Consider the following 21785-nt stretch of genomic DNA (forward strand, 5'->3'; position numbering starts at 1 on the left):
CCTTTTCCTTCCCCTAGCATGGCCAAGACTAGGAACCCACTATCATATGCCTTCTATGAGCTCTGAATCAGAGAAGGCTTCCCTATTTCTCATTGTTATGGTCTCTAGGTTCTACATTTCACTCTAAATTTTAGTGGAAACCGCAACATGAAAAGTCTCAGTAGCCTCTTGGGCTTGTTGTTGGACTCAGGATTGGCCTTGAGGAACACACCCTCTTCCCTTTATACTGTTTTTTCCGCATTAGGGATGATTAACTACACGGTAATGGGTAATAACTAGGCTAATGATAAGAGGATAACTATATGAAAAGATGAAACATATAAACAAACAACTACCTAGTAGGAGGGGTAATTCCCACAGGAGATACAACACATCACAGTCTATATAAAAATGAACCGCCCTAGGTATAAAGTGAGATAAAAAATCACTGATAAGAGAGGGTAAGGCACTAGCCCAATGTATGTACAAGAGCCCAATGTTCCAACAGGTGAAGCTTAACAACATTTGAATCCAAAAATCAACTTGATTCACAATTCTTAGAGCATAAACCATATGGAAACTTACATTTGTGTAACCAGATAGAGAATCAAAATCAAATATAGAAAGCCTAGAGATCTGCAGAGCTACCGAGAAGGATGAGACTACCAAAAGATGTGTGTTAGAAGCAACTTGAGGTCTCTACATGTTGTATCCCTTATGAACGAATGAGCTAAGAGGTTTTCCTATCTTCTCACATCTTCAATATCAAACTCGCTTTCTGAGTACCATCTTGTGAAGATTTAGAGAAAAATTACCCTCAGGGAAGTGAACACAATGTTTCCTTCAAGTGTAATAAGTCAGTGGAATGTTTCTCCTGGTTGTGTGACTACTAGAGTTCCAAACCATATTAGAAATATAATCAAGCTTAGGCCCAAAACTTGCCTAAAAATATGACTGTTGGGTCGTTAATATGCCATTATTATTATCACTTGTGAACACTTATTCCACCCATTTCTACCATTCTTCATCACGTCATTTTTCATAATTTATTATATAAATCCATTTTATGATTATTTATGCTCTTATGAACGAATATTATTTATTCTCCTTTATTTCTAATAAATTGATGATTATGCATGATTTTATCAATGATAGTTTTAATAAATCAGTTGTAACATTATTCACCATTTTTAGTCTCCAAGATAATTTCCAAATTGAAGATTTGATCATTAAAAGTGCCAACTCAGAAATTTGCTGGAATAAGAAGTGACGGTTTTGCGGTTGAGATTCTGAGCAAATGAAGCAGAATCTGGAAAATTTGGAACATGGGTTTTGTCCAGAACGGACCCAATTAACTTTAGTTAAGAATTGTTTGCCCAAATTCGGCTTTTATTGAGAGAAACACAGGGTTCTTTGAGCACGATTTTCACAGATTTGTTGTTGCGGCCGTCCTCCAAATCTCAGCTGTAAAGCCAAATTCGTCTTGCTCTTGTTGAAAGCTGGATGGAAATATATCTTCTTGTTGATCAAATGGTTAGAAGAAAACCAATTTTGTAATAGAAATCATGTTGTACTTATCTTTATTGTAACTTCTCTTTGATCTCTCTCTATTTAAATGAAAACAGAGATCAGAGATGGGGTGATTTCGGGGGATTCGAATGATGGAAAAATGATGGAATTGAGGATTTAGAATTAAGAATTCATGATAGGATAGGAGGAAGAAAGGATTGTTTCAGGCTGTAAGTCTCAAAGCTACTGCTGTTGTAATGATTTTACCATTTAATGATTAATACCTAATTTGGGAGTTGTTGTTCATTCTTTTCATCTGAAGTAGCCCAGCAGCATCTGCTGGCAGCTAAGGGCCCAGCCTCTGGTGGAGTACGCTGCTGCTGTGTATCATATCTTTACAATTGCTATTGTGTGATGGTTTGATTTATTTCCTATTCTTTTGAATTGCATTATTTTACAGTTTCATGGTTTTATAGTGTGCGGTTAGAATATTTTATGGAATTGTTTTATTGCACAAGTTGAGATTGAATCGCGTGGTTGTTCTTTTCCATCATAACAGAGATTACTATCCTTTTCAACTTATATTGTTATGCTGTTCATTTCAAATGTAAAGCTTCGCTGTTCATTTTAGATTGTTGGTTATTCGATTCCACTAATCAGAGTTTGCTGTTCAGATTTATTAAATATGATTTGTTTTTTAATTCCTTTAATTATAAGTTTGTTGTCCATTTACTTCGCTGTTCAGTTTGGTTGATTAATTGCAAGAGTTTTCTTTTAAAGAGTTTTCCTAGTTTACTTTCAATGACAGCTTTAGTTCAGTTTCGATTTCCTTTTGATTCCTTTAAAGCAGGACTGTCAACTGTAGAGAACATTGGTTATTGCTTCCTCGTTCCCAGATTGATTGTCTTGTTCCGGTTTGATTTCAATTGCATCAATATCCAGAGGAATGAGTTATTGCTACTGTATCCTCGATTGATGGTTGTTTGAGTGAATGATTTAGTTTAGAACATTTTAGTTTCTTGTTGTTCCAATTAGATTTTGTTTCCAGCTTTCCTTTACTTTTGGATTTTGAGCACTATACTGCAAAACATTACTCTTGAGTAAATAGCCGCCTCAGACTGAGTACACTCTTGAAATAAAAAGTCGTCCTTGGGTTGATAATTAATGTGAAGGTAATTAGGAGTTCAAAGTCGCCTTTTTATCGCTCCACAATGACCAAGAATCACTTCTACATGTAACAAGTGAATTTTCCATAGGGATGTTATACAAGTAGTCTTCCATGCCTCTCCTCTCCTTCCTTTGACTCTCCTCATGGGTTTTGAGTGATGAGCTATTTGCATGCAATTGCATGCATGGCGCTAGCCACACCATCCCCTCCATTCAATTCACTTGCAATCTCATAATGGTGAGAACATGGCCCTAAGACACCAAACTCCTCAATCCTCATCCCCATCAGGGGATAATAATATTATATTTATTTCTAATATTTTGTATTTATTTTTAATCAAAAAATTATAATATCTTAATTGAAAAAAATAAAATTAGATCCTTTATATATTAAAGCATGCCACATTTTATTACTTAAGTTTAAATTAAGGATGAACTTGTTTATTTTTCCAAATTATATGAAATTATTTCTTGTACTTATGCCAAGACTCATATGACTTGTTGTTGCAAACATTCCATAGTTATCAAATTTAAAAATTATAAAAATTTAAAGTCATCATGAACAAATCACATAGTTAAAATCACTTAAAAATATAGATTATCTAATATTATAAGGTTTGTCGATGCTCCTATGACTCATCAATGTCACATTCCTCAAGGTGACACTCTAATAGGAGGCAATAAACAACATCCCTTAAAAAAATCATCTACTTTTTTACTGCAAACCCAAAAAAAGGTATAAAATGGAGGTATTCTCAAATATATATACCACTTCTTTTAGGTTGGTTCTTAGAGTTTTAACTATAGGTTGTGAATATTTTTCTTCCCATTCATCCAATATACCACATGTTATAAGTCCCTAAAACTATAATGATTTAAGACTTGAGTCATATAATTTTCTTAACAAAATCTTCAACACCAATAATTTAATCATTTTACTTGTCTCCTAACCCCCACAAGGCTCAAGCCTTCATATAAAAATAACATAGTTTAGATCAATAATACCACCCATAGACCACACAAATGGTTTGAGCGCTAACATTCCCCATTAAAGAATCCCAAATTGGACCCCTTATTAATCAGTATTTCTCCCACTTTTTATGCCAATTGAGGGGTATTTTCTTCCTCTAATATATTGAAAAATGGTACCACCTAGGGAAAGTATTAGAAATTTGGAACTTCCTTGCCTGCAAAGAGTTAATTGTTGTCGCCTAACAAAATCCCCCATACTACTAACAATGGTAAGTCTCTAAATAAAATTAGATATACCTTATCCAACTAGTCTTTGAAGAATAGGTCAAGCTCACTTTCAATCCATATATATATATTTACTTGGTCAACCTACCAATATCCCGCTATATTTTTGAGTGAAGGGACACTAAACGAAAAAGTGAACTATTGCTTCATAATGATTTCTAGCTTTTATATATTTTGGAAAACATGGTATTCCTTATAGAAAAAACACCTTTAGTAATCATTCATATAACCAAATGAAATATCATAGCACTAGTATTTTTGCATGGTTTAAACCCTTTTAAGAGGGAAACAATCCATGGACCCAACCAACATGTCCACCTCAAGCAATTTTATAAATGCAATAGAAAACATGCACATAAAGAGTTTCTAACAATTTATCATCAATAATGAAGCTCGATTAGGCTTTAAGCCATGGATTGATACCTAAATTTTCAGATTACTTTATGTCTACAATATATTATGACCATCAAATTGCAATGCAACTAATTCACGCTAATGGAACACATTTTTACTTAAAGACACATTATATAAAGTTGATCATATCTAATTCCTAAGTGTCAAAATATATTAACACCCCCCCTTAAGGAAAAGTTGGGATAGGATTGAAGGATTACAAAGGTGACATAATAGGAGAAGGAAGGAGGCATTAGAGCCAATCCCCCTTTAACGACAACTTCTTTAACTCCTAACATAGATTGAACATTATAAAACTTTTCCTCTATAAGAGGCTTTCTGGAAATTCTTTGACTTATCATATGTAGGCCAAAAGGGAACTTTGATAAATTAATCCTGAATGACATTTATGATCAAGTGCACTTGTAGATCAATGTGTTTTCTATTCTAATGTTTGTATTGGATATTTTGAAAACTTGATGGTACTTTTATTATTCGATCATAGGGTTGTTATATGCTACTAGTGGAATCTAAACACTGAAAGTAGTTTTTGAAGCCACGAGAATTCTTGACTTGTATTAACTATTACTTGATATTTTACTTCTACTAAAGAAATAATAATAGCCTACTACTTCTTACAAGCTGTAGCGATAGATACTAAACTAGAAATAAAAACATAAGCTCTAGTAGACTTCCAATCGTCATGGTTACGAAACCAAGTTGAATCATTAAAATAAATTAGAAAAAGAGCCCCCCTAAAATACAATGTGTCCCAAGCTTAATTATAACATGGATATACTAAAGCGTCTTTTTTCTACATTTGAAGGAATTTCATGGGGTGTTTGCTTATACCAAGCATGAAGACTAGTAACAAAGGAAATATTAGTATGTGTATGACTTATTTATAAGAGGTTACCACAGTAATTGATGGTAGAAAGTGGCATGAAATTTGGGATTAGTGTAGGTGGCAACAAGTTTGGCTCCCAAATGAAAGGGAGAAGGGGCTAGTTTATAATGTTCTATGTGAAGGAAATGAAGAGGATCACATGCATAATTATATTAGGAAAGATAAATTCCTATGTTAGTTTGCAATACTTGGAGGCTAAGGAAATAATTCAAATATCCTAAATCTATCATTTCAAACATTTCCTTAAGGATTAATTTCACATGGGATAAAAGTTTAGCATCAATAATAGCGAGGATAAGATCATCAACATAAAGAACAAGAATTATGAGATGGTTTCCTACTTCTTGGTGTAGACATTGGGGTCATAATAACAAATAGAGAAGTTGGTCTTAAGAAGAAATCTCCATTTTTACATACCAAGATATCTTCAAGGCGAGAAATATATTTATTAAGGTGATAGAAAAAGAAGAAATCATGTTGAATATAGCAAAGAAGTTGTTCCAAATAGATTTACTCTTGTAGATCCCCAAGAAAGAAGATATATTTAACATTCATTTAATGGACATCCCATCCATGTGAGGAAAAAAGGGCTAGAAGAAAATGTATGGATTACACTTTTGTTATGGGGACATAGTTTTTTGTTGTAAGAGAACCCCTTGGGAACTAATAAATCCTTACCTATTTCATTATTTTCATTCAATGCATACATAATTCTATATACCCATTTACCTATAGCAAGGTTTCTTCATTTTGGAAGAGGCGTAGGTTCCCATGTATCATTCACATAATTATATCCCACTCTGAATGGCCTAAAGCTTCTACAAATGTTTCCAAAAGACAATTTTTTGAAACTTGAGATAAAAGAGGGAAGGATTATTAGAATTATGAGGAAATACGACATTGGTCTATAAGATCATTGAAAATATCACTAGTTAATTCCAAGGTTGAACAAACTCATTTGGAAAGCTATGGTGTTAGTGCATGTTCATGATCAACAAACGTATATAAAGGAAGGTGTGTAGCTAAAGTTGTATTTTCATCCTAATTTCCATCCTTTGAAGAAGAATCTATAATACAAATAGAAGGTGGCAACAAATATGGCTCACAAGCTAAAGAGGTTGCAACCATTGAATTATTCCTACACACCAAGAGTTTTTTCATATAATTTAGGATATCTTTTAATGATATTATTTCATTGTAATGAGGTTGAAGAAGTATATAACCTTTTACATCTTCAAAATATCCCAGAAAAATACACTTCTCACTTTTAGGTTGTAACAATTTCATTTTCTCGTTAGGAATGTGAGCCCATTCTACATTACCAAATAAATAGAAGTGACTTAAATATGGCTTGATATTAGTCCATGATTCTTTTGATGTTATAATTTTTAAATTCTTTGTGGGAGTGTGATTTACTATGAAATTTGCACAATTGAATACTTACACCCTCTAGTTAAGACTTAATCCTTTATATTGAATCATACACTTAGCCATTTCTTTTAATGTATGATTCTTTCTTCCATCAACATCATTTTTTATGGTGTGTATGGAACAATATGTTGCATTTGATTTCCTTGTGTGATATCGTAAGTTGTAAATTTTTTGTTTATGTTTTAACATCCATTATTTAATATTAACCTTTGTATTTGATGCCCATATTTTTTTCTACAAGAACGTTGTAGGCCAAGAACAAATCAAAAATTTCAATCCTTAGCTTTTGGAAGTAAACCTAAGTTTAGCTAGAGAAACCATCATTGAAAGTTAAGAGGTACCTATTCCCAGAGAAAGGAAGGGAATAAAGTGTACCATACATATCAATGTGAATAACCTAGAAAGTGGTTGAGGCATGCCAAGGGGCACATTTCTTATAATTTTTCTAATAATGTTTGCTAAGAAATAAACCATCACAAACACCACCTCTACATGAAAGAAAAATATGAACAATGACCATATTTTGATTACTAGATTGTTGTAATGAGTGATAGTTTAAATTACCAAATCAATGATGCCAAAGATTAATTAACTTGTGCTATGAGAAACAAAAACTAATGAAAAGTATGATGGCCTAGATTTTTCAAAATTGTATAAATTGGCAATATCATCAATAATTCCAATGGCAAGGACATGCTTATAATATTCTAAATCATTTGTGACAACTTGGTGAGGTTAAACTCTATTGTTTTATCTTCACTTAAATAATTTATCTAATATAGCAATAGAAGGTTGTAGGAAATACTTGGAAAACATAATACATCATTAAAATGACTATTATCGAATTGAACTATTCCATACAATAAAACGCTAAGAGATCTATCATTGCCAAGAAATACTTGATTGGTGTTACAATCATTAAGAGTATAAAATTGGATTTATCCTTACACACATCATAAAATGTTCCAAAATCAATAAGCAAATGAGTATAAGAAGAATTAAAAGTTATATTGAAGGAGAAACTAAAAGAAGAAAGTGCTTGTCCATGAGAATAAGTGTTAGAAGAAGAAGATTCAAGATTGATGTTTTCCTTCTTCAATACTTCTTCTAAGGCCTCCATATTTTTAAATAATTTATATTATAGATGAACATATTTCCCACAATAATTTTAATCTCTATAAATCTACTTATTCTTTGATTTTGTTTGTTTTTTGCCATTGGGAGTAGAAGTTGGATAAGAGGGTTTCAGACCCTTGTTTTTCTTATTGCAAGGATGCATCTTATTTGGATGTTTAGTTTTATATTTCTATTGGACCACTAAGGCCTTGCTAGATGTACCTACCTCTTTTCTTTTTTTGTAATCGCGGTCACAAAAAAATTCAAGAGTGGGATATTTATATGTAACCCATAGAGTTTTTCTAGTGGTAGAAAAGGTAGATACAAAAATATAATATGCATGGCCAAGATAGGAAAGAATAACATTATATGCATCAATCATCCTTTAGATCAACTTGGAAATCTTTAAGTACATGTCTTAGCGTTTTGAACTTAGACAAATAATTTTTAATGTAAGAGAAATTATTAGAACTTAAACGCATGATATAATTTCCAAGTTGATGACATATAATCGCATTAGGTTCATCAAATATTTATTTCAACTTTTCCTAGGCTACATCTAGATCATTGATTCCTTAAATATGAAATAAAAAATTAGGAGAAACAAACATTATAATTAATCGACATGTTCCATCATTCTTATCACCCTACTCGGATTTATTATAAACATTACTGGGTTCTTCCTCTTTTTCCAAGGAAATTTGATATAAATCTTCACTTCTCAATACATCCTCCATATGACATTTCCATGAAAAATGGTTGGTACTAGTAAGAAAAATTTCACTTGGAGTGGCCATGTTAAAATATGTAGATAATATGATTCAAAATATGAAACTGGCTATTTCGATGGAAAGATCTTAAAAACATAGGTTGTTTAAAGAAAAATACACCAAAATGGGGTTTGGATATGAGTGTTATGCACTTCATAAAATAGGCATTAATGGTAAAAAATAACCATGTGCTAGGTAGAATTTGTCCCACATGGTGATTGATGATTTAAAGAAACAAAAACATTGTTTTCCCTGTAATACTTTAAATCAAGTACCATTTCTAAATGAAGTAACTTTCAACCAAGTGAATTGGTGTAACACATCTTAATACTAATAAATTAGGATGGGGTGTTTTGGGGGTTGAATACGTTTCCAACATCACCCCCCTTAATCCTAAGCGGTGTATGTGAGTCCAATTCCAATCTTCTTATTTATGTTCGATCAATAACACTCTAATCCATCACTTAAAAATCATTATTTGATATGGTTGATGTTGGATCAATACAATTCTAGTCATGTTATAAGCATGGTCTATTTTTATGGATTATATGGTTCTCACTCAATGCCTTTATCTCTAAGATAACTCACTCCATTATGTAAGAATAACATCATTCAAATGCTAAAATATTGACATTGCAATTGATATATCCAAAAAAATGTTGAATTTATTTCTACCTCTATTTTTTTTCAATAATAAGAATAGTTGAATGCAATAGATAGCTCTTATTTTATTGAAAGAACATGCTAGTGTTTAGTGAGTGTCATGTTTGATCTATGTCTAATGGGTCAAGATACCATTATATGAATACATATTATAATTCTATTACAATCCAAGGTTTTTTGTTATTATGATTTCCTATTCAGTGGTATGATTTTAACCATTTGATACCAAGAAATTACATGTCAATGATTGAAACCCTAGTACTAGTGCATTTAATATAGTTCTTTTCGATGATGTTTAAAACATTTCCTATTTGCATTTCTTTCTAGTTTTTCTCCTTGTATGTAGACACATTCTATATATCTAAACATAAACGAATGGTAGCATTTGATTATACTAGAATATCCTTTAATCCTTAAGTGACATAAAATGATCATGATTTCACTCAATGAATCTATTACTTGTGGTTCCAAAATTGATATATTTTAGACACATTTTTCACTCATACTTGAAATAAATTCATTTTCAAATAGAATCACAATTTCAAAAGATTCATATGCCTCCTACAGTTTATAATTACTAAGTGACACATTGTATTCTTCAATATATGATCATTACATAGATAGTGGATTTTATGTATCATCGTAAGAAGTGATTCACATCAATTCCCTTCTTATTGCTATTGTATTAAGTTTTGATGACATCATGAACCATTAGTTTTTTTTTTATTATCACTTATGAATTCATTCATTATTGATTTCTTTGGGACAATAAGATAAATTATCAAATGCCACACTAGTTCTCTTGCTAATGATATATGATTGACTCGAGTGGGTTCAATGCCTAACTTTATTTGTTTAATAGATTGATATAGTGATGGAAGCAAGTATTATATAATGTTTAGTTCACATATTCCGTCTCTCCCTCTTATCACTTTCATGTGGATGGGTGAGCTAATATGTTGATGTTGAACCAAGTCTTATGTCATTTTTCTATCTTCCCAATGACCTTGACTTAGTTTGTGTTAGGTACCTATAATACTAGTGTATTTCCATTATTTTTATTGTTATTTAGCCCCCTATTGCTATAATTGTGCCCATGTATCCCCCATGTTGTATTTTTTGTGCCCCATAGAGGCCCAATAGTGTTATTGTTGTGCCCTTACATTATTATTGTTATGTAGATTCTCATTATATTGTGACCCCTTAGACTCGTATATATACCAAGGAGGTCTTATAATTCATCTCATCCAAGAACTTTTCATTTATGTAATGTAAAGGAGGTTTCCCCCTCGAAGAGGATACATTTTAAGTCATTGATCTATCGTTTCTACTTTTTGTGGGTTGCTTGCATAACATCTAGTATCAAAGCTCGATATTGAAACTATTGTATCTCTATAATTTTAGATCTCCAAGATCTAAATTTTCATCATATGGTAGCCTTCTGAGTCTTATTCCCAACCCGACAAGTGAGACCAAGATTGGATTATTCAAGAAAGAGTTATGCCCGACCTCCCATGATGACCTAATTATCGAGTTTTTAGTAGAGCGAACTTGTATGAAGTGCCACGTGTGAATATTTCACCCTTTAGCCCCGAAAATGATATAAAAAAACTAAAGTTTGTGCACTTTTAGTCACTTTTTACAAAATTCAAATCTGATGATTAGAGAGAAATTTATGATGATTTTTCCTACCTCGCATGTTTGAGATTGAATTCTGGAACTTGCAGAAACCCTAACTTCCTCAGATCATATCTCCGAAAATATAGTGAAACAAGATTTGAAATTCATACATGAAGTTCACTAATATTTTAGCTCCACGTGGTTGGAGTTTTACTTCTGAAGCCTTGTAGGAAAAAAATTATAGCGAAAATTCCAAGATGACCTATTTGAAGAAGCTAAACCCTAGAATCTAAACCTCTGATACCAAATGGTATACAACCAGCTCACAAAATGTATGCATTACATCTTTATATTTAGAACCCAATCAATTTCTATGATATAGATGTCTTTGTTCTTATAAACAACTTGTCATGTGGTCAATTTTTATGGAGGAAATGATAACACATTATGAATATACAAAGAGAAACACCTTCTTTAGCCAATTGATAAATCTCAAACAAAAGGGTTCAATGGCGGAGCACATTGAAGACTTCCAAAAATTGGATATTAGGGTAATTTGTATTCAATAGGAGAATATGATTGATGTCTTCATAGGGATTTTGAAGGAACATGAGGTTTTCCTTTGGGAACCTTATTCATTAGAGAGGGCATTCAGGGTGGCAAGAAAAGTTGAAATAAAAAATATGGAAACAAAGAAGTCTACCACTCACAACTATAAATATGGATGTGTTATTTCTCCTAGTCTTCCACAACCTACAGGGTTGACACCACAAAAATTGGAGGAAAAGAGAGTAAAAGGGATTTGTTACAAATGTGATAGGAAATACACTAAAGGTCATAAGTGTACTGAGAGGAAATTTTTCTACATAGATTGTGAAAAGGAAGAAGAAAAGGAAACAAAAACATCAAAAGAGGAGGATATACAACAAGAACCAACCCCAGAGAAAGAAGAAATGAATCCAACCATATATTCTAATGCATTGGCAGGAATTACCACTCCTCAAACTCTCAAGGTAGAAGGATATATCAAGAATAAAAAGGTAATAATTCTAATTGATTCAAGTAGTACCCATAATTTTATTCATTGTAAGATAACGAAGGAATTAAATTGCTTCCTATATCCAACACCAATGTGTCAAGTGATTGTTTCAAATGGAGGAACAATAAATTACTCTGGAAAGTGCTATAACATTAGCTAACCATGGGGGAATATGTACTAAATAGTCCAATGATCTCCATTTCAATGGGTGGCACTAATTTTGTACTAAGAGTCTAATGGTTACAATATTTGGGGACGATAGCTTTTAATTTTCAAGAACTTTTCTTGAAACTTTTTGGGAAAGGAAAGGAAGTTGAATTAAGGGGTATCACAAGGAAACCAAGAAAGATAATCAACTCTAATGGCATGAGAAAACATTTGAAGAAAGAAAAATGGGACTTAATTACACAGTTATGCTCACTAGATGTTCAAATATTGAAATCATCTATTTCTCCAGATCTTTGAAATTCCTTGGACAATCATTCCAAGGTATTTGATACTCCCAAAGGCCTCCCACCTATTCCTGATCAAGATCATGCTATTCATTTTATTCTAGGAAGTGTTCCTCCAAACATAAGATCTTATAGATATCCCCATGCCCAAAAGAGTGAAATTGAACATATGGTTGCAGAAATGCTAAAGGTTGGTATAATTCAACCTAGACACAGTTCTTTTTTTGCTCCAGTAGTATTGGTACATAAGAAGGATTGATCATGGTGTATGTGTCCAAATTATAGGGAGCTCAACAAGCTCACTATTAAAGATAACTTTCCCATTCTTTTCATTGATGAATTTTTGGATGAATTACATGGAGCAATTTGCTTCACAAGTTGGATCTTAATTCAGGATATCATAAAATTAGAATGAAGACTGAAGACATTCATAAAATATCATTCAAAACTCATGAGGGTCATTATGATTTTTTTGTCATTCCTTTTGGCCATATTAATGCACCTTCAACATTTCAAGGTTTGATAAATTCCATTTTCAAACCCTTCCTTAGAAAATTTGTGGTAGTACTTTTTGATGATATACTAATATACAATAGGTCTTATAAGGATCATGTTCAACATGTTGATAGGGTGATCAAACTATTGGAGGAGAAAGAATTATATCCAAAAACATCCAAATGTTTCTTTGGAGTATAGGAGGTGGAATATTTGTGTCATATTGTATCTCATGAGGGTGTTAAGGTAGACCCTAACAAAATTAAAGCCATTAAGGAATGAAAAATCCCCACAACCATAAAGAATCTTCGAGGATTTCTTGGGTTGACATGGTATTATCTAAAGTTTGTTAAGAATTATGGGAGAATAGCAGCACCTATAACAACATTACTGAAGAAAGATGCATTTTCTTGGAATCCAAAAGAAACGAAGGCCTTTGAACATATTAAAGAGGAAATGTTCCAAGCACTGGTCTTATCTACACCAAACTTCAAAAAAACCTTTATTGTGGAATGTGATGCCTCAGAAAATTGAATTGGTGTTTTTATAATGCAAGAAGTAATGCCCACTACTTTTGAAAGTTATCCAATCAAAGGAAAGTATTTATACAAACCTATTTATGCTAAGCATATGTTGGAAGTACTACATGCACCTAAGAAATGGAAACCTTACCTAATGGGAAGACACTTAAAGGTAAAAACAAATCATGATAAACTTAAATACTTTTTGGAACAAATATTATCTTTAGAAGAGTAGCAAAAATGGGTCACAAAGATGTTGGGTTACGACTTTGAAATCATCTACAAAAAAGGGAAGAAAAATCTCGTTGTAGATGCACTCTCAAGAAAGGATGAGGATGTGGAAGCATTTCTTTGTGTAATTTGTATTATCCAACCTAATTGGATAACTTAACCAAGGGATGAATGGAAGAATTATGAAGAGGCTTGCACACTCATCCAAAATTTGCAGCAAGATCCCAGTTCATCTAATACATTTAGCTGGAAAAATGAGTCATTGGTACAAAGATCTCTTATATATTGTAAGAATTCCCAACTCAAGAAAATATTCTTTTGGAATTGCACACCTCCCCCTTTTGAGGGAAATCATGATTTTTAAAAACTTACCATAAGGTCAAGAAGGAATTTTTTGGGATGGCATTAAATCTAATATTCAAAAGTTTGTGGTAGACCCTTTTGTTTTCCAACAAAATAAAGTTGAGACAAATAAGACCCAGCGTCTGTTACAACCTTTAGCCATTCCAAGTCAACGTTGGGAGGAGGTCTCAATGGATTTTATCATAGGACAACCCAAGTCTGAAGGAAAGAGTCTCATCATGGTGGTAGATAGACTTACCAATTATGAGCACTTTTGTGCATTATATCATCATTTGAAAGATAGTATAATTGCTACTACAATTATGGAAATAATTCAAAAGCTACATGGAAACCCAAAAATTATTGTAAGTAACAAAGATCCCATTTTCTCTGGAAATATTTGGATGGAATTTTTTTCTTGTCTTGGTACTCTATTAGCTCATATCTCATCTTATCATCCACAATCTAACGGGCAAACTGTGATAGTGAATGAATGTTTAGAAGGATATCTTCGTTGATTTGTATTTGATAAACAATTACAATGGGTCAAGTGTTTACCTCTAGCTGAATGGTGGTATAACACTTCCATCCATACTACAACAAAAACAACCCCATTTATGGTACTTTATGGATATCATCCACCATCCATCACATCATCTTTAAGAAAAAATTCTAAGGTTCAAGCAGTGGAAGATCACATCGAGCATCAAAAAAAAGTTCTCAAACTCTTAAAGGATCACCTCACTCTAGTATGAATTGAATGAAACAATAGGCATATCAACATCATAGTGAAAGAATTTTTGATGTAGATGATTGGGTATTTTTACAGCTGCAACCATATAAACAAATTTCCCTCAAGAAAGCTAAGAAGGATAATAATTTATCACCCAAGTACTATGGTGCTTACAAGGTGTTGCAAAATATTGGTAAAATGGCATACAAATTGAATTTTCCTGCATCTTTATGAGAACACCCAGTTTTCCATGTTTCATGCTTAAAGAAGGTTATCAGTGACAAGCTCCAAGTTCAAACAGTGTCACTAGAACTTGATGAAGAAGGAACAAACATATTTTAACATGAAGAAGTCACGAAAACATGAATGCGACAACTATGGAATCGATTAATTTCAGAGTATATGATTAAGAAGAAGAACTTAGCTGCTAAATATTCCACATGGGAGGATGAGAATTTTATACAGAAACATTTGGAACTACTCAAGTGTTGAGGACAACATTTTTTTGAAGGAGAGGGGTATTTTAGGTCCCTACAATAGTAGTTGATTCCCCTTATTGTTATCGTTAGTGTATCCCCCTATTTTTATTGGTGTGCCCATGTATCCCCCATGTTGTTTTTTTTGTTCCCTTACGTTATTATTCTTATGTAGGCTATGATTATATTGTGACCCCTTAGACTCATATATATACTAAGGAGGTATTATCATTTGTATCATCTAAGAATTGTTCATTTATGTAATGTTAAGGATATTTCCCCCTCGAAGAGGATAATTTGTAAGTTGTTGAGCTATCTTTTTTATTGTTATGTGAGCTGGTTGCATAACAATTTGGAATTTAGAGGTTCCCACATTAGGTTTTATGATCCTTCCCTAATTACCTTAAAGTCATAGGGAAGTCCACTAAGGTGATATTGGGTGGCGTGGAAAGTACTTTCCTCTTGGATATTATCCATAGGACTATAGTTTTCCATAATAAAGAGTTTGAGGAACAACATTTTGGCATAATTGATGAGAATTAAGACTTCAATTATCTTGGTAGTTGATCTTTGTATTCAAGGGAGATTGATGAATATCATTGAAAGTATTTTATTCAGTTTCCTCATATAGCAACATCATGGAAGTGGAGAACCCAATTTTCGTTTTGGTCTTCCTATTGGTTGGGTCAAGCAAGTAACATTGTGTTGGTTTTTGGAATTCATCCGGGTAAAATATTTAAAGAAATGAAGAATCAGAGCACTAGAAATATTAAACATTATATGTGATCCACTTAATTTTTCAAACATTTTGTGAGCACTAAATAAAGGCACCATCATGATTTACTTGATCGTATTAGATATTTTTAGATTACCTAGACCTACCTTCTTCCATTCTTCCACATTGCATATTATTTCTTGCATTTAGTTCAGTAATTTGTATTTTCCATGAAGATGTTTGGATGTACATGCTCATGTGTTATGTTAAAGACAACGATTATGATTGTTTGTGTAATGATCTTGATAAAGGATTGATCACTTCATTTGCTATTTTTTTGAGATTCTTTCTCAAACAATGGGATCATTATGAATACAGTAAGAGGATGATTAGATGTACCATGAAAAATGTCCCTAGGAAGGAAGAACCAATACTTGAAGAAGATCAAAGACATAATGAACAAGAATCAACTTCATCTCCCATTGAAGATCCTGGCCATGGGAAATAATTTAATGGTAAGATTGAGGAAACATTTTCATTATATATTAGAAAAATAATCAAGAAAATTTTATGTTCTAAATCAGGCATCTTATGTAAAATAATAAAATGATAGCTAAAGAAAAAAATACGAGTTATGAACTTTTAAAGGAAAAGAAAAAAAACAAAAATTATTGTATTTTGGACTTTTCTCTTTATAGATCTACTCAAATGTCAAGTGGTGGCACAAATTATATATATAATTTAATTCCACATTGAATGAGTACCCATTTTACATACTTTTGATAGACCCACAGCTTAAAAAAATTGAAAATACATGAAAAAACACCTTTCTTGAAAATACATATTTTCAATTAGTTTTTGGTGTGGGTCTACTCAAAAGTATGCAAAATGAATATGCATTATATTCAATTCTAAATTCCTCATCCAAAGTTTTGTATGTAATTTTCACGATTGTCGCAAAGGTGAATTCCCTAGATCTAGTGGCCCGATCTAGAACAACAGAAGACAAAACGATTCAAGTTTCCCTTGGAGAAATTAGAGAATGGGAAAAAATCCTACCTGGAACCTAAAGCAAGCCTTCCTTTCCTCCTTGCTTTCACGCTCCAACTCTGGCTCTAAGTTCTATAATTATAACCTGCACACACAACTAAAACAAGAAAAGGAACCACAACATCTACGTAGCATAATTTAAAATCTCTATTCAACGGGTCAACATGGAATTGAAATATGTGAGTGCAAACATAACACAACAGATATAGGAAAACAAGATACTCTTTGTTTTAACAAATATTTACAACCATAAATGTAAGTCTAACTTTGTAGATGCCTCCCCAAGTTGATTTGTCCTTCCTTATCACAAAGCACACCTCAACACCAACCCTAATGCATGAATATAGTGACTCCTTTAGGTTCAAAGAAATAACATGAGGGCACTATTAATATCCAAAATCTAACATAGACTTTATGGGAGGCTATAAATTTATAAGAGTGTGGCAGTTTTGGAATTATTATCCAATTACCAATCTAGGCTTGAGATTCATTTAAGAGGGGAAGATGAGCTCAAGGCATAAGAGATAAGGTCTCTAAGATATAATTTAAGCTCCTATCCATGGTAAATAGCTAAAATTACCTTCGAAGATTTTGGAAGAGGAAGCTTCAGATTTTATTTTTTATTTTTTCCAAATATCTAGAATAAATGCACCTACATATGGGAGAAACAAGTGGTGATAAACGCTGGTGAACATGCATGAAACATGCACTAAACGTAAGTGACCAAGTGGGAAATGTGCACTAGGCTAAAAACTATGCTTTTGAGAAATTTGTCCTAGAAACTTAGACTTTTTGGAGAAATGATGCTTAGGGATTTGTGAAGGGATGATGAAAAAATATTCAAGGGTGTTTATTGATCCAATTTTCAGGCCTATTGACTAGATGTGACAAAATGGCCTGTAACAGCTTGCCCCATAAAGTACAAAGTTAAAATGAGTCGCTGAGGACTGAAGTGCTTTACCTATTGACAAGTCCAAATCATGAAAAAATTGGTCAAGATCATCATCTATTAAATATATATTACCATTATGATATAATAGTTGAGGGAGGCATACCCATACTCAGTGATGCGCCTCCAAATTAGATACAAATTAAGGCACATCCTACCATCCTTTAGGATATTAAACCCATATTTTTGCATTGGATGACATACTTTTAGCTTTAATGTGTTCATTAGGAAGGTTTAGAGATAATTGCATATTATGTGCGTAATATTATTTATTTTTGTAAAATATTGTGAGAATATTGGTAGATTATGATGATTTAGAGGTTGAGATAATTTAGGGACTTTCTCTCTACTATAGGATGGACCAAGATTAGATAATAAATGAACATGATATGATGAAATTATTGAAAAAATACTTGAGCTGTAGTGATTGAAAAAATCTAGGAATGTTCTCCGCGTCATTTAATGAAAATTCCTTATGTTGGGAACCGGATCCACTATTTGAGAGATTTTGGAGGAGAAAGCTTTCCTCCTCTCAAGGAGAATGTTTCCCCATCAATTTGTATAAGTGCTAATTCGAATTTTCCTCTAGGTGAATGTATTTATTAGTCTTGTTGTGGAGAAAACTTGTTATTTAGTAGCTCCACTTTCATTTCTAGCAAGGATGTACTACGATTGACACAAATAATGAAGTTTGGTGCCATTTTGAACTTCTAATATTTAGTTTCATTCATAGGACTCTGATAATTCTTGCACTTGGCAATCCTAGGAGCTCCAGATCCCTCTTGTATAATTTATTTATTTTCTTTGAATGTATTTTTCACTTGCTTATCTTATTTTTGCATGTACTATTCATGCTTCTTTTGTTGTAGGTCATATTGGTTAAATGATTGAAGTGAGTTGTTTTGTAGGTTATTTATGAATTCAAAAAAATGACGCATATTTATAACAACTTTGCAAAGTCATATCCATGATTGATCTACTTGGATTGGTTTACTAATTCACAATTTTGGAATTTCTAGAAGTGTCCCATAACCAAACAATAGTAATTTTCTTCTATTTTTTAGAAAGTGTAACGAGGATATTTTTAGTTGATTCCAATTTTATTGAGTCTTAAAAAAATTTACCCCATATTGTTTTCACTTCCTCATATTAGGCATTTGGTAAGTTAACTAGCTTACTAGTTCTATAATTTCTGGTTTTTAGAGTAGTAAGTTTCTACTATTTTTAGCACATCCTAACAAGGGTATTTTTGAATGATTCCACTTTGAATAGAGTCCTAGGAAGTCCTAATTAATAGAAAAATTTACCTAATCTAACTTCAATTTTATTTTCTTTGGCATTTGGCAAATTAAATCGAGTAATAAACTTCCTGTAACAATCCTATAACAATCATGTAGCAATTTGTTTTTGAGATCTTCTTTTCCCAAATTCAGTCCAAATTCACTCCAAATTCATGGTAGAAGTATATTTAGAGCCAATGAATTCTCTAATACCACTTTGGTCAAGCTAAGGCTTGGTTAGCTTGTCATTAATATCTTACATTGCTTGCTTCTTGAATGTTGATTTATGCAATTAGTCTAGATTCCCTTTCCGTAATTTACTCTATGCAAAGTGTTATTTCCTTTTGATAAGAGTAATCTAGGACTTTAATTTCCTTCAAAATAGAATATATTTCCTTTAATGTCATTTCCTTTCGAATAAGATAGATCATATTTTCTTATTTTCCATTATTCTTTACATTTTTGCAAATGGAATAGATTTCATTTCTGTCATTTACATTCCAAGTAGAATAGATTTGCTTATTGTTATTTACCTTTTGCAGCTTAGGATTGGCAAATTACACAAATATTTATTCATTTGAAGTTGTTTCATTTCCTTCTTTCACTTTCATCAAAGGGATTCAGACTAGGAAGAGGAAGGTGTCTTCTGCACATACAGTGTCGATCCCTCTTAAGTTTGTATGAACCCTAGGCTGATAATTTAAGTTGGTAGCCCTAGGATTTGTATCATTCTTGTTGAAAAACTGGGTATTGTCACTTTTTGTCATCATTTTAGGGGAGGGTGTCAAGGTAATCACTCTCTTGTTCTTGAAATGATTCCTTCTTTATTTTCTGGAAAAACAAAAAATTTGCATTACATTAGCATTCTCATTCAAAAAAAATTATAAAAATTATAAAAATATATATTTTTCAACACCACAAACCCCCCACTTGATCATGTGTAGGTAGAAGGAGGAGATGTGGCAAGAAGGCATGGAGCAGCTCTACATTGACAACCCATATCAACAAGGGTCTTATCCTCCCCAACCTTTTCAACCATATCAGGGGTCTTATGCCATTCCTTCTTTTCATCCATATCAACACCAACCTCCCCAATGGGGTGATCCATATTTTCCTCCATATTCATGGTCTTATCCTCCCCAATATGTCATTCCTCCTTTTCATCCATATCAACACCAACCTCCTCAATGGGGTGATCCATATTTCCCTCAACATCCTCAATATCCTCCATACCAAACTCAATGTTATCCATCCCATCCACCTCCACCACAACCACATCCTCAACCACAACCATTTTAGAGACCCACTCCCACTCAACTACCTACGCAACCATTTCCAAACCCCAACAATAAAATGCCTCAACCCCCTTACAATGTTGAGATGAAAAATCTCCAAAAAGATCCTCTTGATCTAAATGATATTCATCTTAGATCAAGAAGAGTATTCCAAAAAGAAGATTCATCTGCTGCCATTAAAGAACAACATCAAGAAGAAGAATATCTAGAGGAGACTAAAGAATCATGGATCCTATTTGATGGAGAGTAGCCATTCGAGCCAAAGATTGAAGAATTTCTACAATGCTTATCATCAGATCCTTTATTTTTTTAAGGGGCCAAATGGAAAATAATAGAATATTTGAATGGAACAAAAAAAGAAGACATGAAGAATGATTCAAATGAGCAAGTGAACCAAGGGCATCACAACTATATTGAAATTTGGTTCCTGACAATCACTAAGAAGGAGCACCACTCTCTTCAACAATGTTTGGCATCATCAAAGTCAAAGAAGTTTGTGTCTCATATTTAGGTACATATCAAAGCATATGTTTCAATCCTACACACTCTTTTATCTATTATATTGTTATGCACATGGCCCCATTGGAATTATTCATATACTTGAAAGATATTTTCTTTCTTTCAGGTAGAGTAGGAGAGAAGAATAAAGAGAAAAAAAGAAAAAAGAGAAAAAGTAAGTAAGAGGAAAAATGAAAATCTCGGGTGAAAACCTCCTTTGGGGCACCTAAGATTGGCTCACTAATTGAAAACCTCCTTGACGCATCAATGGGTTAGAAATAAAAGAGAGAAAAAATGAAAATATCCTGAAAACCTCCTTTGAGGCGCTTAGGCAAGCCTACTAGTTGAAAAACTCATTGAGGTAGCTAGTAGGCCTAAGGAAAAAGAAAAAATAAAAAAAAATATTTTCTCCATGTATCTATCTCTAATGAATGTAGGTTCTCTCTAACCTTTGCAAGAAAACAAAGCAAATTAGCACAAAAGGAAAAAAGTTGATAAAAAACTAGTCAAAGAAAGTCAAAGTCGAGCTTTCTCCTCCTTTTCCCAGATGCTCCAACATGAACAAGGCCATGTCAATCCATCACCCTCATCCATTTCCAACATCTTCCCATCATTACCAAGCCTTTCCCATTCATTTTCCTGGTTGTCCTAAAGTGGTACAGGAAAGTTCTATTTTGATACAGTATTGTAAAAATAGATAGCGCAAAAATTGTTTTGACCATATCTCAAAAACCATGTATAATTTTGTTTATTATTCACATGGGTATATGCATACAGATGATAGTAACAGGCTCAATAAATTTCAACAAATTCCATTTTATGCCTTTCGAGAAATTGACGTCCATCACCTACAACAATTTTTCATTCTTTTCTAGATTCGTGCATCTATTGACCAAG

The sequence above is a fragment of the Pinus tabuliformis genome, chromosome 2_2, assembly GCF_031772625.1.
Source record: "Pinus tabuliformis cultivar Carrire ecotype Pingquan chromosome 2_2, CPIR1, whole genome shotgun sequence".
In the NCBI taxonomy this organism is placed as follows: domain Eukaryota; kingdom Viridiplantae; phylum Streptophyta; class Pinopsida; order Pinales; family Pinaceae; genus Pinus; species Pinus tabuliformis.